The sequence below is a fragment of the Oncorhynchus mykiss genome, chromosome 27 (assembly GCF_013265735.2).
Source record: "Oncorhynchus mykiss isolate Arlee chromosome 27, USDA_OmykA_1.1, whole genome shotgun sequence".
NCBI classification, from domain to species: domain Eukaryota; kingdom Metazoa; phylum Chordata; class Actinopteri; order Salmoniformes; family Salmonidae; genus Oncorhynchus; species Oncorhynchus mykiss.
This window is the reverse complement of record NC_048591.1, coordinates 8,194,856-8,215,497: the sequence shown is the minus strand read 5'-3', so window position 1 is coordinate 8,215,497 and position 20,642 is coordinate 8,194,856. Positions and strand designations below refer to the sequence as shown.

General features: G+C 42.4%; 1 long non-coding RNA gene across 1 annotated transcript; it reads left to right on the top strand.

The window, feature by feature from the left end:
* Positions 1-2,183: 2,183 nt before the first annotated feature.
* Positions 2,184-16,537, top strand: LOC110507451. The gene is made up of 4 exons (XR_002471126.2): positions 2,184-2,321; positions 13,229-13,311; positions 13,482-13,534; positions 14,272-16,537. It is a non-coding gene; the product is annotated as an uncharacterized LOC110507451 (long non-coding RNA).
* Positions 16,538-20,642: the final 4,105 nt, after the last annotated feature.

The following is a 20,642-nucleotide window of genomic DNA, read 5'->3' as shown; positions in this document are numbered from 1 at the left end:
GTTATAGTTTTGACTTAAATCGGCTTGAAAATCTATGGCAAGACTTGAAAATGGCTTTCTAGCAATGATCAACAACCAACTGGACAGAGTTTTTAAATCATTTTTAAAAGAATAACAGGTGTGAAAAGCTCTTAGAGACTTACCCAGAAATGCTCACTGCTGGAATCGCTGCCAAAGGTGATTGTAGCATGTATTGATTGACTCAGTGTGAATACTGAATACTGAATATGAATTAGATATTTATGAATTTAGTTTTCAATAAATTTGCTCAAATATATAAAAACACGCTTTCACTGTCATTAATGGGGTAGTGTGTGTAGATGGGTGTGAGAAAATAAATCAATTTGGTCCATTTGAATTCAGCCTGTAACACAAAATGTGGAATAAGTCAAGGGGTAGGAATACGTTCTGAAGACACTGTACACATAACAGAATCCCTCCACCCTCACCCCTCCCATTACCCCAAATGACATACTTAAGTTTTACCTGAATGATTGTGGACCATAACTTCCACTCAAATGGAAATGTACTCCTTACTTGTTGTGTGTATGTACTGACCTTAATGTGTAACTGATAGATACACACACTACATGTTAATATTTTTAAGTGTGCAGTACAGTACCAGTCAAAAGTTTGGACACACCTACTCATTCCAGGGTTTTTCTTATGTTGTGCTATTTTCTACATTGTAGAATAATAGTGAAGACATAAAACTATGAAATAGTTAAATGAAAATATGTTATATATTTGAGATTCTTCAAAATAGCCACCCTTTGCCTTGATGACAGCTTTGCACACTCTTGGCATTCTCTCAGCCAGCTTCATGAGGCATTCACCTGGAATGCATTTCAATTAACCGGTGTGCCTTGTTTAAAGTTCATTTGTGGAATTTCTTTCCTTCTTAATGGGTTCGAGCGAATCAGTTGTCTTGTGATAAGGTATGGGTGGTATACAGAAGATAGCCCTATTTGGTAAAATACCAAGTCCATATTATGGCAAGAACAGCTCGAATAAGCAAAGTGAAACGACAGGCCATCATTACTTTAAGACATGAAGATTAGTCAATACTAAAGGGTACCAATAATAAGAAGAGACTTGCTTGGTCCAAGAAACAGGAGCAATGGACATTAGACCGGTGGAAATCTGTCCTTTAGTCTGATGAGTGCAATTTGAGATTTTTGGTTCCAACCGCCGTGTCTTTGTAAGATGCAGAGTAGGTGAACGGATGTTCTCCGCATGTGTGATTCCCACCGTGAAGCATGGAGGAGGAGGTGTGATGGGGTGGGTATGCTTTGCTGGTGACACTGTCAGTGATTTATTTAGAATTCAAGGCACACATAACCAGCATAGCTACCACAGAATTCTGCAGCGATACTCCATCCCATCTGCTTTGTGTTTAGTGGGACTATCATTTGTTTTTCAGCAGGACAATGACCCAACACACCTCCAGGCTGCGTAAGGGCTATTTGACCAAGAAGCAGAGTGATGGTGTGGTGCATCAGATGACCTGGCCTCCACAATCATCCGACCTCAACCCAATTGAGATGGTTTGGGATGAGTCGGACCGCAGAGTGACGGAAAAGCAGCCATCAAGTGCTCTGCATATGTGGGAACTCCTTCAAGATTGTTGGAAAAGCATTCCAGGTGAAGCTGGTTGAGAGAATGCCAAGAGTTTGCAAAGCTGTCATCAAGGCAAAGGATGTCTACTTTAATATTTGTTTTGTTGGTTACTACATGATTCCATATGTGTTATTTAATAGTGATGATGTCTTCATTATTATTCTACCATGTAGAAAATAGTCCAAATGAAGAAAAACCCTTGACTGGTACTGTATCTCTCGCTTAAACTGACAGAGTTGTAGAGGGATATATATGTTTTTTGCTAATTAGATTTCCGAGGGGTGCAGACATCGACCTTTGCTAATGGAAGCTTCTGACTGGTACTGTATGTATATTGTAAAGTCATTTGTCTGTTATGTCTTTTTTGTTATATGTCGGACCCCAGTAAGACTAGCTGTTGCAAATGGGGATCCTAATAAATCGAATCCAAATCCAAAGTATTCCCTTTTTATTACCCTCCAAGCTCTCCATGGTTGTTTCCCCCCATTTTTCATACTCTTGTCTGCTTGGTTTCAGTTTCATCAGGGCACTTGAATATGAGTCACTTGCACCACATACTCTTCTCATTGGGGATGACCTTACAGGAGGAGGACAGAGGGCATCGACTGACTCGGCTGCTGCAGTTGGTCACGAGCCCATATTTACAGACCTTTTTACAAGGGAAAGTACCTTCCTTTCCTGCTCGCATTACATTACTAACAGTGAGTCTCCCCCTTAGAAACACAGTGGCTCTTATTTTGTCAAGAGGTGTTTCCGTGTTCTATTCCTTTGTTTGAAATCAGTGTGTCTTTGTGAAATAGGTGTATATGAGGACTTGTGCTGTATAGTAGGCCTATGTTCTGTACCGTAGCTACGTATTGCTCTACATTGACTATAATGTTTGTATGATAACCGTTTTCCTCTATTGCCTTTGTATGTTTTCCCTTAGCCTATTGGATTTGTTCTGACAAACTCACTGGGTAACTTGTCCGTGAGGTTAATCTCCCTGAGTTCAAAAGTTCAGTTTGAAATGCTTTTTAAAAGATTTGCTTTTGGGGGAAAAAAAAACTGAAATTGGGTAATACTTTGGTACATGACGTTTTCCAGGTATGACTGTTTCCTAGAACTACCTCAGCGAGTCAAAGCAGTAGCTTACTCTAGCGGTCCTCAGAGGGATTGCATTTCTGCCACTCTGTTTTCGCTATGGAGGTGCAGTTTTTACACTTCCCTTCGAAAACACATTTTGGCAGTGTGAAATATTCCCTGAGGAACAAACATGGCCTTATATATGGAATACCACCCCTCGTCGTTCACATACTGGCTCTGTGAGTTGATGCTACCTCCCTTCTATTTACGCAACCCCTCTTGAACACAGCACTGTCTACCGCACCTGGAAAACCTGAATGGATGTCAATACACATAGGCTACTGTGCCCTGTCTCACTGTTATAGAAAAAATGGGCTATCAATGAATATCAAAACCGAGACACAAAACCCACTTGCTTTGTGCCAGTTAATATGTGGATGCTTGTTTGTCAATCCAAGCATAAAACCGTATTCCTTAACTTTTCTATGCACCTGTCACTGAATATAGTGGCCCAGCGCGTATTTGAGGCTTGGCATGTCAGTGTGGCACTTCCCTTCTCAATACAGTCTATACAAATATCACTGCTTTACAGGTGTGACGTGATCACACGACATGTAGCCACATTTTGACCACACGTGTGACATCGCACATGGAAGGCAGTGTCATTCTATGATAATATTCACAAATGGTGGATGGTGACATCATCTCAGATTTGACCATTTGTGGGAGGGATAATTAGATAAATAAAAATACAAGAAAGGCCTTTATGATTCCAATAATAAGTTCAGCACTGTCTTGTGAAGTGGCTATTTTGATCATTATTTCAATTCTTGTCTTGTTATAGGAGTAACTAAAGGCAGTGCTAGTCTGTTCTTTTTAATAACTTGGATGATCCTAGGTCCTAATGGCCAGGCGCCGTGGGAATGATTGAGCCATCCCCTCACAGGCAAGTGTGGTATGGCAGTCAAAGCTGAGTGCAGAATCTGCCAGTCCTGAGATAGGTCGGAAGTCCCACTCACTCTGCAGAAGCACAGCTCTCATAGTCTCTCTCTGTCCCTCTCTCTCTCATGCTCTCTCTCTCAGTATAAATTAGGGAACATTATTGTCAGTGAACCATGTAGCTGTGTCCAGAGTGGGGACGCCTTGTGACAAAGGGGTCAGACACTGCCAGGAGACAGTTCCTATGGTGCAATGTTTTTTTCTCATCCATGTGAAATAGTTATGTTCTGCAAAGTTGTGTATTTTTAAGTGTATCTATTCATAACATGCAATAGGCTTTCAAACCTAACCTCTGTGAGAGCTCTTTGGGCTATGGCCAAGCACACACACTCCCTTTTCTGAGTTCTTCCATGTTTCACTCATAGATGTATTCATGGTCAGGTGCAGTACTGCTGGATGATAACTGTGCGGATGTGGACCCACTTAGTGTTCGGTAAGACTATAGCTGTGTTCGAATTACTCATACTAACCGCACTCACTGTACTATTTGTGACGTAAATTGAGTCTAAAGTATGCTTATTGGTCATAGTATGGATATAGTTGGTATGCTATAAGTTCCCGGATGTTGACACTATTTCCGTACTTTTAGGGCACATAATGCAATTCTTCTGAAAATGGGAGTGGCTTTACATCGTTTTCAGATTTGAAGAAAATTATGGGAAATATGTAGCCGAAGTCCAACGAGAGCTTCATCCAATTCATTGCTTTAACTAATTGGGAAAAATGTTAAGAAAATGTTGAGCAATGTATTAAAGTAATGACTTTTCAAATAGGTGTAACGGATGTGAAACGGCTAACTTAGTTAGCGTGGGCGCTAAATAGCGTTTCAATCAGTGACGTCACTTGCTCTGAGACCTTGAAGTAGTAGTTCCCCTTGCTCTGCAAGGGCCGCGGCTTTTGTGGAGCGATGGGTAACGATGCTTCGAGGGTGACTGTTGATGTGTGCAGAAGGTCCCTAGTTCGCCCCCGGGTATGGGCGAGGGGACGGTTTAAAGTTATACTGTTACATTGGTGCCGTGACCCGGATTACTGGTTGCTGCGGAAAAAGGAGTGCATATACTAGGAGTGCATATACTACATATAGCATATACTAATCCCTATGGGCCGTGCTTATTTGAACTCCCCTCTGTAATTTAGCTCCATGTCAACACCCCTTCCAGTCGCTGTATTTTTCCCCCTCTTTCTAATTCTCTCTCTCATTGTCTCTCTCTTTTCAAACCTTCTGCAAGTCTCTCCCTGGTTCTTCAGTAATATGAGAATCTGAAGTTGTAATATGCTTTCTCACTTTTCTTTCTTCCCAATCCTCTTTGCCCTTTTTATCATATTTCTACATTTTTTTCCCCTCTCAAGGAAGTGGGGCCAGCGCTGCCTAGCAGGAGGTTGAGGGGTGGGAGAGACGGGAAGCAGAAGCAGAAGAAGGAAAATGAAACCAAACGTCCTGAATGCTCTCACAGTGGTTCCGCAACACCAGATTTTTTGTTCTTTCTCTGGTCTAGTGGAGAAAAAGGAAAGCAGATGAGTGCTATTGAGAATCCAAGGGAGGCAGCTTCCCCTAAATGTTTCATAACACCAGCAGTGCATGTAAATCCTGTATAGGGAAACACAAGCAAGTGAACTCAGTTGAGATGGGAAATAAAATAAGGGAGAACGGAGTGTATTCCAAAACCTTTGATCTGTCAATTAACCGCCATTGCTATGGGAGGATAGCATTATTTTATGAGAGATAAAGAAACATTTTGTCATACTGGAAGGGGAGGAAAGTAAAGAAAAGGGCAAGAGATAGTTAGAAGGAGAGGGGGATAGAGATGGATGGAGGGAGGGAGTGGGCGTGTCTGCCATGCGTCACACCAGGCCTGATGTGCAGGCGCTATCTCAGCACCATCTCGCCTGTCAACATTCCCCATTCCACTGATAACAGGCCCTACTTCACTCACTCACTCACTCACTCACTCACTCACTCACTCACTCACTCACTCACTCACTCACTCACTCACTCACTCACTCACAATCAAGAGTCTGCTCTTTTAAAATAAAGAAGTATTTCCATGTATGGTAGGGGAGGCAAAATGTGCAGGGTAAAGTTTGATGTGTGAGGAGAGCGTTTCTGGGATTTGTGCTGCTGGTTCTTCTCTGTATATCATGTTGAATAATGTCCGACACTCTGGTGCCTGCCATTCATCAGCCATGTCTGATGGGAAAAATGTGGAAATATCATAAATGATCATAATAGCATTAATCAGAACAGCCGTAGTAAATACCAATGGTTGTGTGGACACGTTGAGCTGTGTTTTCCCATAACATAACTTCCCCATACTTTTATGGAAAGGTCATGTATGCAGTAGTCACGTTTAAAGCGGGGGAATATTTTAGATATTCAAATTGAAGCACAGTGGATTTGAAAACGCCACACGTCATTGATGTATCCCTTTCACCAATCAGATCTGAAGCTTCTTTGTCAGGTGGCGTCTCCCTATGAATGTTCTCTCACATTAAAGTAGGCCAAAGGTACAGTGCAACACCTTTCCGATATCTCACACGCCGTCTTGTATGTCTCCTAGGTCCTAGGTGCGTATGTGTGTTCCCCCTATTAAAAGTCTGTATAGTTCCTCTGTCTCCTGAAGGAAGCTTCTCCCTGCTGCCGGTGCTCTCACGTATGCTCTGTATTTGCCACCATGGCACTATTGACACTCACAGCAGAAAGAAGTGAAAGGCTAAGCAATAACAGAAAATGTGTGCACATAGACACAAATACTTACACACGTCCACACACACGCACATACACAGTCCCTCAGGCTTTTAAAGGGAACCTTGTGAAGTGGGTGAAAACATTGAAGAGGTGTGAAGGAGGTTACTGTTTGTTGTGTAGATGTCATAAACACTTGATCATGTTCATGTTTTGCTTGTCAAGGCCTATATTCTGTATATACCAGTGGAGGCACCTCAGAGGAGGAAGGGGAGGACCATTCTCCTTAGTGAATTTCAGAAAAAAAAAGTTATATTATTTTGATAAAACAATATAATTGACTGAAACACACTGTTTTGCAATGAAGGTCATGTACTGTAGCCTCAACAGCAATCTCTGGGGTAGCTCCATGGTGTAGCCGGAGGACAGCTAGTTTCCGTCCTTCTCTGGGTACGTTGACTTCAATACAAAACCTAGGAGGCTCAGGGTTCTCACCCCCTTCCATAGACACAAGGTAATAACTTCCAGAGGGCATCCTCCAACCTATCAGAGGTCTTGCAGTATAAACTGACATGTTGTCATTCCAATCAAAGGATCAGACAAAGAATCTACTACTGAAAGCATAAGCTATTGCTAGCTAGCACTGGAGTGCAACAAATATGGTGAGTAGTTGACTCAAAGTGAGAGGAGGACAATAGTTGAACAGTTTTGAAGAAATGAATTCATAAGACAATGAAGTAATGATTACACCCTATATCAGCTAGATGCAGGCAAGAGTGTGCAAGGCGCTATTAAATGTGTCACTGTTTGGATTACTCAAATTTTTCTCTCAACCTGTTGTAACAACCTCATGATAGGAATAGGGAACATTTGAGGATCATGTAGGAACCTATTGATGTTACATTGAGCTGGGTGAATGGAATATGAATGACAGTCATCCAATATGCTGTAATGGAAATAAGGCCATGCTCATTAAAAAACATTGTCCTTCCTCATCTTAAACGACACTGACCGCCACTGTTATGTACTGATAGAGAAACTAAAATCTGACAGTAACTTATTATAACTGAAACATTTACATTCAACTGACATTGTCCCTCAGTTGCAATACCCCGATTTAAGAGCAGGTTAATTTAGAACCTAACCCGATCCAATTCCATGCATGAACATTTCCCTTCATCGAAACCTGGTTCTAGTCCACTCCTCTTATCCATCTACCAGTGACTCCTACTCCCCATGCCCATGGACGTGACTGTTTATCCATGATTGTGAAGTGCAAATACTGCTCATATATTGCTCTGTGAAATGCACTCAAAGGCATAGCTGTGGGTTTATGTAAAATAAAATGATATAATATTGTACTTGTCACATGCGCCAAATCTTTTCAGTCTCTCGAGAGGGAATAGACGTTTTTGTGCCCTTTACGACTGTCTTTGTGTGCTTGATCACGTTGAGGGAAAGGTTGTTATCCTGGTACCACACTGCCAGGTCTCTGACCTCCTCCTTATAGGCTGTCTCATCATTGTTGGTGATCATGCCTACCACTGTTATGCCGTCTGCAAACTTAATGATGGTGATGGAGTTGTGCTTGACCATGCAGTCATGGGTTAACAGGGAGTAATGAGGGGACTGAGCACGCACCCCTCAGGGGCCCCCGTGTTGAGGATCAGCATGGGGGGAGCGGCCCGTCAGGAAGTCCAGGATACAGTTGCAGAGGGAAGTGTTTAGTCCCATTGAGTTTTGAGGGCACTATGGTGTTGAACGCTGAGCTGTAGTCAATAAGTAGAATTCCCACCTTTTGTCCAGGTGGGAAAGGGCAGTGTGGAGTGCAATAGAGGTTGGATCTATTGGGGCGGTATGCAAATTGGAGTGGGTCTAGGGTTTCTGGGATAATAGTGTTGATGTGAGTCATGACCAGCCTTTCACAGCACTTCATGGCTACCGACGTGAGTGCTACGGGTTGGTAGTAATTTAGGCAGGTTACCTTGGTGTTCCTGGGCATAGGGACTATGGTGGTCTGCTTGAAACATGTTGGTATTACAGACAGATGAAGACACTTGTCAGTTGGTCAGCGCATGCTCGGAGTACACATCCTGGCTATTCCGCTGGCCCTGCGGCCTTGTGAATGTTGACCTGTTTAAAGGTCTTATTCACATCGGCTATGGAGAGGGTGATCACACAGTCGTCTAGAACAGGTGGTGCTCTGATGCACGCTTCAGTGTTGCTTGCCTCAAAGCGTGCATAGAAGTCATGTAGCTCGTCTGGTAGGCTCGTCTCACTGGGCAGTACGCAGCTGTGCTTCCCGTTGTAGTCCGTGTAGTAGGTTTGAATCTTAGTCCTGTATTGAAGCTTTGCCTGTTTGATGGTTCAACGGAGGGCATTGCAGGATTTCTTATAAGCATCCGGGTTAGAGTCCCGCTCCTTGAAAGCGGCTGCTCCACCCTTTAGCTCAGTGCAGATGTTGCCTGTAATCCACGGCTTCTGGTTGGGGCATGCACAGTCACTGTGGGGAGTGTCAGGCCTGGTGTATGTTCAGATTCAGGGGCCTACACTACAAAGCAGGTCACTGGTGTTTTTTTATCACTACATCAAACCTCTCACTGAATGTGGCTCTTTTTTTAAAGGGGAGACTTAATCTGAGCAATAATCCACACATCAAACATCCCGGGCCACGTGCGTGAGACCTTAGACCCTGGGATTATTTCTGACGAAATCCGTCTGAAGAAGGCAAACCTCAACAGTCAGCCCGATTGTTTTGGCCGTGCTTAGGTTTGACGTGGTTATGTGAGAGTGAAATCTCCTGAATCAGAACCAACACTCTGGCCTCCTGTATCCCGAACCTTGCTAAGCCATCCGAATGGAAGGCTAGAGAGAGGGACGGAAAAGGGACATATGATCACCTCCATCTAGGACAAGGGTGGATTCATGGACACTTGAGTCAGTTCTACCTTATCAGAGAAGTTCATGTCATGGCACACAAGGAAGAAATACATCTGACCGCTTGGGAGGATTTAGTTTTGAGCTCCTCTTAAAGGTTGTGAGGATTTAAAAGGGGAGTTTTCAGGGTCAGTAAAGGTAATAAGCAAGAAGCTAAAGACGCAAAGACGCAGGCTGCAGTTGTGTGGGTGATATCTGCATAATTAATCCCTCAGCTTCCACAGGCCAATCTCTGTTGTTTTGGATGGCAAAAATTTAGGAGCTCTGATTATTTTATTTTTTTAAATAATTTTTTATTATTATTTTTGTAAAAAAAAATGTAAGCCTGTCACATCTGTGAATGTGGAATGTGTTTTGTTGGTTGATTGAAAAACAAGAGAACTTAATAAAACTTTAAATTGAAAAAAAGAAAGGGGAATGGAAAATTAATTAAGATACTCTTCGAAGAGGTAGGGTTTCACATGTTTTCGGAAGATGGGCAGGGACTGTCTTAGCTTCAGGGGGAAGTTGGTTCTACCATTGGGGTGGGCCAAGAGACCAGAGGTGGCAGAACGGAGTTCTCGGGTTGGGGTGTAGGGTTTGAGCATAGCCTGAAGGTAGGGATTGGCAATTCCTCTTGCTGCCCCGTAGGCAAGTTGTGGATGCGAGTTTCGGCTGGAAGCCAGTGGAGTGTGCTGAGGGAAGGGGTGACATGGAAGAACTTGGGAACGTGGAACACCAGGCGGGATGCAGCATTCTGAATAAGCTGAAGGGGCTTGATGGCACAAGCAGGGAGGCCAGCCAACAGCAAATTGCAGTAGTCCAGACTGGAGATGACAAGTGCTTGGATTAGGACCTGTGTTGTTTCCTGTGTGAAGTAGGGTCGAGTCACTGTTTTGATGTTTTCAGAGAATGACAGGGTGTTGTCCAGGGTCCTGCCAAGGTTCTTTGCACACTGGGAAGGTTGACAACCATGATGGCGAGGTCTTAGAGCTGACTGGCTTTCCCCGGGAGGAAGAGCAGCTCTGTCTTGTCGAGGTTGAGCTTGAGGTGGTGGGCCGACATCCAAGCAGAGATATTTGCCACACATGCAGAGATGTGTGTCGCGACCTGGGTGTCAGAAGTGGGAAAGGAGAAAAGTAGTTGAGTGTCATCCGCATAACAATGATAGGAGAGACCATGTAAGGAAATGATGGAGGAAAGATATTTTATGATGTCACATAGCAGGTGCAACCTGTTTCTGTTGGTAGCAGGCAGGAAGTCAGACAGTGTGCAGATAGAGAGAGAGAAAAAGGATGTTTCTTGTTGTTTGGCAATTTTGTACATTTTAATGAGCTGTAAGAAAAGTGAAAAGATCTGATAATTCAAATCATGATGCATTGAAATTGGTATGTGTGCCGAGTTGGCTAATTTAGGTCAGAAATGTTTTCTGACACATCTTCTCGGCTTTATACTGGTCTGGTACAAACTCATTAAGAATTATTGAGAGAAAGGTTATAGGCCTACTAAACAATCTTAGCAATGAAATGTCACTAGAAACAGTTGTAGACTGAAGACTTGGGCCAACTAGGGAAGTGACTCATGGCATACTTTGAGGTCAACCAAAAATCATTTGTTGGGCAATGGACAATTAGCTTTGGAAATAAATGCATTGCATTTTGTCCCCTTATCAGGTTTCCTGTGTTTTGGCGGGCAGAGGAGATGGCAGACAGACAGAGGCTTCTCCTTTCCTCACTCCTCGTCTCTCAGTGGGGTCCGTTTGGGGTCTTAGTCACCGGGGTGTGAATCAGAGGCCGTGTTTGCATCGAACACAGTGACTCACCCTGCTGCTTTAAATCACAGGAATGCCCGCAATGCTGCAAGATGGCTGCCTCCTAGGCTGGTGTCATACGGACTCCAGCTGAAAGAGAGGTTTGACTCCCTCACTGCCAGAGAATTCCCCCCTCTGCCCTTCTCCTTATCCCACTTCAGTCATACCGATTTGGTACACCATTTTAAATAGGTTGATTTAATGTCTTCAGAACAACATAGCTTTGACTGATGCTTGTGTTTAACCCAGAGTTCCTTGCATAGTTTTGAAGTTGATAATAACCTGCATACGAACAAATGTTTAGCTTTTTTCACTTAATCACTCACTCACTCACTCACTTCGGGCTTTTTTTTGACAACCTATTGACCTTTTAATGTTATGACAGTAAAACCCTATTTGTAAGCCTATATCTGTTGGCTCAGAGTGCAAAGTACCCCAAATGTTGTAGAAATGTACACAGTAGTGTTAGTGTTACGTACAGTATTAGCAATAGTGTAATAAGGGCTTTTATTTCCTAAGAAAAATAATGACAAGGTCACACATACAAGACTAATTAAATTGATGTGTATGTTAGGTATAGTTATGTTCCTTCACTCGTCAGTCAAATGCATAACAATATTGTATCACTTTTTGTTAAGATCATCAAGCCATTCATACTGAGAGCGCTTTTATGAGAGGTTCAAGTCCCTCTTAAATTGAGGAAGGGGTCTGGGGAATGTTCCGATTTTTCTTGGAGTATCCTTTTCTGTATGAAATGCAGTCCAGGCTTTCCCACATGTTTTTCGTTTCCGTCCTTGGTTTTTCTTATCTGCCCGTCATCTGGAAGGTCTTCTCATTTGTTAGTGAAATATAGCTGAGAGGTGTTAGTCACAGGGCGAGCTAGAGCAACTGGAGATGCTAGGAGACGTCGCGAAGAGGGCCCTGTCAAACAATCGGCAGATGCTGGGAGAGGAGGCGGATCAAGACCCTAGGCATGGGCCTACCGCATGGAGGGGTATGGTAGTGGGCTAAAGGCTTGGGCTTTGGCTACTAGAGGTGTATGATAGTGAGCAAAAGGCTTAGGACTGGGCCTATGGAGGGTGTGGTGGTGGGCCAAATATTTTGACTTGTGCTGATGTGTGGTAGTAATGGAGGTAACAATTCAGTCTTACTTTTCTGCAATTTATGCCATTAGTGATTAGAGGTACGGAAATTAAATACAAGTGTTTATTATTCAATTCTTAGCCGAGTTTAACAAAGGGGCAATCATGAAGTTTAGTCAAACCATTAGGTATGTCCGTTCAAATAAATAATCTGCTGTACAAATTGTGTGGTTACCAACTTTGCGTACGTTACTTGTATTTTAAATGTGTATTTATACATTTGTCTTAAACATTTGCCGTATTTGAAAGCGGCCACACAGAGTAGAAGGTTCCGGGTTTCTATTGTATTTGTAAATTCAGCATATTGTCTGTTTGAGTTGTCTTGGTGATACGGTGAGAAGGGTGTACACTTGTTGTTACTAGAGACCAAGTCATAACACGCTTCATTACCAGTTCCTCAATCAGCAAAACCTCAAAGCAAACAAAACACCTGTCAACGCCTAATGACCAATGAGATGAAACTGTAACGTGATTCTCGCCATAAAGTATGGAATGCTTCTCATACATTATGACATTTTCCATTAGGATCTATAAAAGGTGGACCGGAAAATTGAAATGATAGAGAACATTTAATGCTGACGCAAGTTTTTGGATTTACTTTGGCAAAATAAATTTGCTTTCAGAAGCCATGTGCCAACATATTGACACCACCCACATCCCTTTTAATCAGTATTGGTTTTTATAATATAAGAATGTGCATAATTACGCGTTTACACTATTTAGCCAAAGTACATACTCTGGGGGTATGGATTTCGATTCCGTCCATCTACCACGGCACTGAAACTCTGTCAAAAACCCTGAAAGTTTCCCATTCCCCAGAGACCATATCACAGTTCATTCCTCCGGCTGAAACCTCAGGCCATATGTTGAAAATGTCACCAGGGAGGTACCGTTCAAACCATGCTATTCTGCGCCCCACCCACGCTATCCTCAGCACTTATCATGAACAACTATGAAGAGCCTAGAACTAAAGAAAAACGTCTGTCTTCCTAGATCCAGTGAGGAGGAAGGTGAGAGCTGCATTCCTGCCCTGTGGAGGTGAGGTCCATGGGAGGAAAGATCTACTGCTCCATTTGGTGGGTTTTCTTTTCAATCCAAGCTGCCCAGAGCATAAGCCAGCCAGTGTGGCTAAGAGTACATCCCCAGGTTTCTAAGAACTCTGACAACAATTCCAAGGAAGAGAGATTAACACACTTGCTTGTAAGAACACAAACTAATTAACCAGAAATCTTTTTGTGATTCTTAGGTTCCCAAAGCCTACAAATGACTGGCAGTTGAACGTATGATGAAATCAAGGGGGTGGGTGATCTCTTTTCAACCTGACAATGTTTCTTCACAAGTTCTACACTTTGTTGTCACTGGATGTACATTAGAAGCTTTATTGGCAAAAACATCCAGAAACATACCACTGCTAATGTTGACTCAGTCTACCAGTGTTTTGGCATTGATGGGTGTGACTGTAATGTTTGATTTGAACAGGTAAATGTGAAACTCTTTACATCTCTTCCATTAATTACGTAATTCTAGAGAACTTTTCAGCCTGTTGAGAGGCTTGTTTTTTATTTTGTGTCCATATTGTCTATTTTGTAAAATGCTCAATTTTTTTTATAATAGGTCATGTGACACCATAATATATTTCTATATATTTATATTTTCATTTTTAGTTAAGCCTGGATGGAAGAACCCAAAGCTTGCATGTGTTTGTGACAAATCTTAATATCGCCGCTATATCTAGTTTTTGTTACTATCTACTGAATCACTGCTGTAAATCAGGTTGTCCGACATTCCTTGGCTTTGTCGTAACCATATTGCTTATTCTGCCTTTCAACAGTGCTTCTTTGTCAAATGTGCAATGTTGTTTTTTTCTGCCTTTAACACAAACACCTAGGGAATTTGAGACATAAGGAAGTTATTTTGAAGGAATAACACACACAAAGCGTGCGATCATCTAAGCATTTATTTTCTTGTTTTGATTGTCTGTGATGTTGTCTCGAACATTAAAGACAATCCATTTGTCTTCTTTTGTTCCCTCACAGATGAATCCATCTGAAGTACCGAACGCTGTGCCAAAACCACAGTGAAACAGAGTCACATGAGGTGGAATGAACATTGAGGCTTCGTCACAGGCCACAATGACTCAGACTTAGAGGACCCACTTACTTCCACACTCACCAATTTACCCACCCGCTAGCTCTGAGACAAACACTCATTCTTCTCCATACTCACAGCTATTTCTGCACATTCTGAGAACTTGGTTTACCGCTTCTCAAAAGTGCCACGTGTTGTACAGCAGAAGAAAGTGAATCTTGTTTTTGATGAGGATACAGGTTTATCCCGTTCCCACACGTGAAGAGTGAGAACAACATGAATGTGGTATTGGAACAGAGCCAATATTGGGCCTTTTTAAGCTCTTAAAGGGAAAAAAATAGGCCTTGTGGTCAACCGAACCGCAAATATTTGCCTGGTGTGGTTTACTGTAGTCATCACAATTCTTTGGTGGCAAATGTAGTAGTTTTTCCCAATAACATTGTAAAATTTGAGAGATAAACTTTCATAATAAAAAACAGAAAACTGGACAAATCTGAGGAAATCTAACAGCATCCCAGACCGTTAATTGGCAATACAACTTGGCTCTGCTGCATGGTAGCTAAAGCAATGCTACACTTTTAGAAAAAAAAAGTTATTTGGCTGTCCCCATAGGAGAACCATTTTTGGTTCCTATGTGGAAAGGGTTCTATATAGAACCCAAAAAGGTTACACCGGGAAACAAAAAGTGTTCTTCAAAGGGTTTTCCTATGGCAACAGCCGAAGAACCCTTTTAAGTTCTACCATAGCAAAAAAATATATAAGAGTGCACCACAAATCATGTTGCCACAAAGCTGATTGGTGGAACAAGGGTCAGTGTGACAGAGTTTTACTGTAGTCATCACAATTCTTTTGTGACAAATTAAGCCTTGTTTTTTCCATTTGCTATTAACAGTAAGACATACCTCTTCATCCTCAAAATTGATAGAGAACATTTTCATAACACAATGAAATAGGACACACTTGAGAAGTAATTGGTTATACAACACAGGGCACCTGATTGGTAGATTTATCTGTAGCGTCATAAATAATACAAAAAAAAAAAAACTCATACGATATCATCTGATTGGTGGAATAATGGCCAGTGTGAGTCCCTGGTTTACAGCCTTACCCCTAGGCGTGCGTTGTGCCAAGAGGTGGGACTGACTTATGGAGCTGTCTTTGATTGGGCAAGTCTCTGAGCTGGTGAAACGGGTTATACTGTCCCACAGCAAGGGCAGAACCCATCAGAGTTATATTTTGAAGTCGGGGTGGGGCACAGGTAGGGACGAGGCCTCACATGACACAAAATCCACAGGACAACAATGTCAAAACAACCTGTCAAAATGCCTCAGTGAGTACTCCACCAAAACAATGATGAAACCATGCAGGTTTACTACATTATTCCAATGGAAAAGTTCACAAGTTTACAGAGAATATTTTCTTCATGTCATGTGTCACAATCGCATTCCTTGTCATACTATTGCAAATAGTGAACTCTATGACTGAGTTAAAATTGCTGTAAGGACCTATACTCCACTGAACCACTTAGTAAATGGTGGGGGTGCAGCAGAGGTTTCATACAGGTCATAACACACAGACACAGACAAACACGCACAAGCACAAACCGCTGACCTTCACGCTGGTAATGTTTTCTCTCAGTGAAGAAAAATCCATGAAAAAATGGTCAGCATTACTGGAAAGAATTACTGTATGAATACTCTAGTGACTTGAAATTTGAAGCCAACCTGTTCACATAGATTCTTGTCTCAAGGCCCCTTACATAAGGCAACACATGATTGCATGGAAATGTTGAATAGTAAGGTCAGGTGAAATAATTACTAAACTTCTGTCTTTTTTTGGGGGTGACTGTGGTTTGTTCCATGTTCTGTCTTTGTCTGTTGTCTGTTCAGACAACCCACACCCTATTTTAAATAGCCCCACCCAGTTACCAATATTTAGAAAACTGGAAAGACAAGATTAGCTTACCGTAAATCTTGCATTCCTAGACAAAAAACCAGTGTATATAAATAATGCTAAAATATTAACAACAAAACATCAACAACCTCTTTCCACAACAGACTGACCAGGTGAATCCAGGTGAAAGCTATGATCCCTTATTGATGTCACATGTTTAATCCACTTCAACCAATTTAAATGAAGGGGAGGGGACAGTTTAAAGAAGGATTTTTAAGCCTTGAGGCAATTGAGACATGGATTGTGTGTGTGCCATTCATAGGGTGAAGGGACAAGACAAAATATTGAAGTGCCTTTGAACGAGGTATGATAGTAGGTGACAGGCGCCCCGGTTTGTGTCAAGAACTGCAACCCTCCTGGGTTTTTCACGCTCAACAGTTTCCCGTGTGTATCAAGAATGGTCCACTACCCAAAGGACATCCAGCCAACTTGACACAACTGTGGGAAGCATTGGAGTCAACATGAGCCAGCATCTCTGTGGAACGCTTTCGACACCTTGTAGAGTCCATGCCCTGACAAATAGAGGCTGCTCTGAGAGAAAAAGGGGATGCAACTAAATATTAGGAAGGTGTTCTTAATGTTTGGTGTACTCAGTGTCCGTCAGCCACAATACAAATGGGGACATACTAAACATCTGAGTGTGCACTAGTTGGTGCTTGGTTACAATGTTGACCGCCATTAGAACGTTTTAATTCACCTTCTCTGCAGGCCGCATGTCTTAACTACGTATCCGTCTCTCTCACTCTCCCTCTCACCCGTGTACACACACATACAACCCCACACATACTCATAGACGGACGTTCATACTTCGTAGCTTTAAAGTTTGAGCTTGTTGCCTCATGTAGCCTGCTGTGTGCAGTGTTTGTGTGTAACACGATGTAGGTGAGGGAAGAGCAGAGGCGGCTCTGCAGGTTGTTCAAGGAGTGGTTTGTGGTGTCTCCCATAGCTGTGAGCTAGGAGGGTGTTGTTCACCATTCACTAGCCGAACCTCCTCACAACCCTTATTTGCCATCCTTTGGGGACCAACACAGCATTTTTTTCTGACTCTGTTTACCAGGCCTTCGGGCCAAGTGTTTGCAGAGTGAGTTGTGTTTCTGCCTGTGAGTAATAACAGCCCTTGGATTTCTAAATGTGGCCATTATCACAGCTGGCTGAAAGGGGAGAGCTGTGGGCAGAGGGAGTTGGATGGGGGTGGGGGATTTTTTATTTTTTTTTAACTAGTAAGTTTGGGTCAGAGCCCTGGATGTTGTGTTAGTTCATGCTAAAGTTAGTTCATGCATATTACACAATCAATAGTAGAGTAGATCTATAGTAGAAAGAGGAATAACACGGGAACAGGTTCTGAATGAAGTACCTGTTGTAATCACAGAATAGAATCACAGGGGAAACCGTGTTAGTAAGGATGAGATACAGATTAGCAAAGGGCAGACAAAGGGGAAATAAAATGACTTAACTCGGTTAAAGATCAACTTCTCCTTATCGACGGTCATTTTTAGCTCATGGGTCAAATCAGTGAAGGAGGTTGACATACTTTAACCTTGACCATGAAACAATTATAGGACCTGAGTCATGTTTTTCCACAGGCTGAGGGAAAGAGACTCCCTGGAAGAAAGTTCTGTCTCAAAAAGGCTAAATGGTTCTTGAAGCGTTTCCAACGGACTAATTATTTGTAGAATGACGTAATTCAGAACGCTCACCTGATTTGGCAAGGTGCAGTTGGCAAGGTGCAGTAAGTTTATGTTAACCATAAACATGGGACAAGTGACAGCTCATCAAAATACAATCTTTTACTCCTCTGTAGTTCTAGGCCAGTCGTTGTGTAGCCAAGCTTATCTGCCATGTTTATTTATTTGATTTAACTAGGCATATGTAAATATAAAGTCACGACTACTTCTACTATTAGGTCTGTGTCTTTGTGGCTTAGCTCGCCTCGTATACTAGACGCACATACTATTGCCCTCTACCAGTTCACTGTCTACATTTTGAAGTCCAAAGAAACTACAGTGATTCATGTTTTGTAGCGGCCCTCATTCGAAGGGACGTAGGACTCCATTTCTCACTTTATTGTACCTTTTAGGTCAGTACACTCTGGCGGCTGTACTGTAAAGGCTCTCTGACGTCAGTGTCTGTGCTTGGCCTGAATACTGTTAGGCAAACAGCCTTTGGACTGTGTCGAGGAGGAACTGCACACTTCCTCTGTATTCTTGAGTTGCGGTTAGCCTGTGGTACCCTGTATTGTATTGTACTATAACGGCACTAAAACGTTTTTATGGCACAATGGAATAATTCAGTGTTGATCGGTTTCGTCTTTTATATCAACTTAGACGCAGGGACCATGTCAAAATTGGAAGTTCTCATTCATAACTGAGATGAATGTACCTGCTTTAACTTCAACTGAAGGTTGATTAAAGAACTGAGCAAGACCAATAGTGGCTACATAGTATCTAGACATGGCCACTATTTACACTGCACTGGTCAAAGTTGGCCTGGGCCCGGGTGGAAACTGCACACCCTCATAGCGGTGCCTTTGTTTTTCTTCTTGTTTTTTCTTCTTACCTTCACGTCACGGCGTCTCCATTCTCGCCTCTTGGTGTGAAGTGCACGCTACCAGTCCAACCACAACATCCTGTCCATGCAGACTGTTAACTTCTCAGGGAGCTGTGCAGAGGGGCGGCTGCTGATTTTAGACGTGTTAATAAGACGTGTGGGAGTGCTAGCTGCAAGCACAAACACGCTCTAATGAGTACAGAAAGATCCTTGCGCGCAGCATGGGTTTGTCTCTATTTTGATGGTGATACCAGTATGTGCAGTGGCCTGAGGTTAGTAAGTGAAGGTGGTCCTTTTTTTTGTGTAACATAATGGCTGGCTTTGACTAGTCAGCAAGCACCATTTGGGTCAGTATGACATGGTTCAAGTCATCTTTGCACTAGTTGAGACAATCTGTCTGATCACTTCTGAGAACATGACTGTATCAGGTGCAGTGTGATGGTTATATAGTGTGCTAAGTAGGGCAGGTTGTGAAAGCATGTACACATGCATTGTTCATGCCTGTGGGACTGCACCAACCACAGTGTGACAGACAGCGGGTCTTAGAAACTGGAAAGTCAACCTGCTTTCCTGCTCAGCATGTTCACACAAAAGAAAAGTATAACCATCTCACCTTACACCTATTCTTCTAGATTGATCTATAGGCTATACAACAAGCAAATAATTTCCCATTGAATACGTGTCTTTATTGCCAAAGCTTTATAAAGGTACCAAACTCACTATCTATTGGACAACAGTTTTGTACTTAACTTTTAACTAGTGACCCATTCCATTCAATACTATTTCTAGTTTAATGTTCAACTAAAGTAAAAAAAATACAATCAATCCAAAAGTAACACATGAAATGTACATAACAACAACGAGGCTATGTAGAGGGGGTAATGGTAACGAGTCAATGTGCGGGGGTACAGGTTAGGGCAGGCGGGGGGGGGGGGGGGGGGGAATGTAAATAGATACACTTCCCTATCACTGCAATTACATGCATACACATATACATACACTTAGGTTGGAGTCATTAAAACTCGTTTTCCAACCACTCCACAAATTTCTTGTTAACAAACTATTGTTTTGGAAAGTCGGTTAGGACATCTACTTTGTTTACATACAGAGTTTTTCACTTATAATTCACTGTATCACAATTCCAGTGGGTCAGAAGTTTACATACACTAAGTTGACTGTGCCTTTAAACAGCTTGGAAAATTCCCCAAAATTATGTTATGGCTTTAGAAGCTTCTGATAGGCTAATTGACATCATTTGTCTCACGTTCTGACCTTAGTTCTTTTGTTATGACTTTGTTTTAGTATGGTCAGGGCGTGAGTTGGGTGGGTTGTCTATGTTCCTTTTTCTATGTGGTGTTTTTGTGTTTGGCCTGGTATGGTTCTCAATCAGAGGCAGGTGTCGTTAGTTGTCTCTGATTGAGAATCAAACTTATGTAGCCTTTTCCCACCTGTGATTCGTGGGTGATTATTTTCCGTTTCAGTGTTTGCACCATTCAGGACTGTTTCGGTTTTCATTTTGTTTCTCTTGTACTTTTTGTATTCTGTATCCATTCTCATTAAATTATGGATACATACCACGCTGCATTTTGGTCCTCCAATCCTTCCTACTACTCCTCTTCAGAAGAGGAGGAGGAAAGCCGTTACAGAATCACCCACCAACCAAGGACCAAGCAGCGTGGTAATGGGGAGCGGCAGAAATCTCAAGACTCCTGGACATGGGAGGAGATTTTGAACGAAAAGGGACCCTGGACACAGGCTGGGGAATATCGCCGCCCCTAGGCAGAGCAGGAGGCAGCGAAAGCTGAGCGGTGGTGGTATG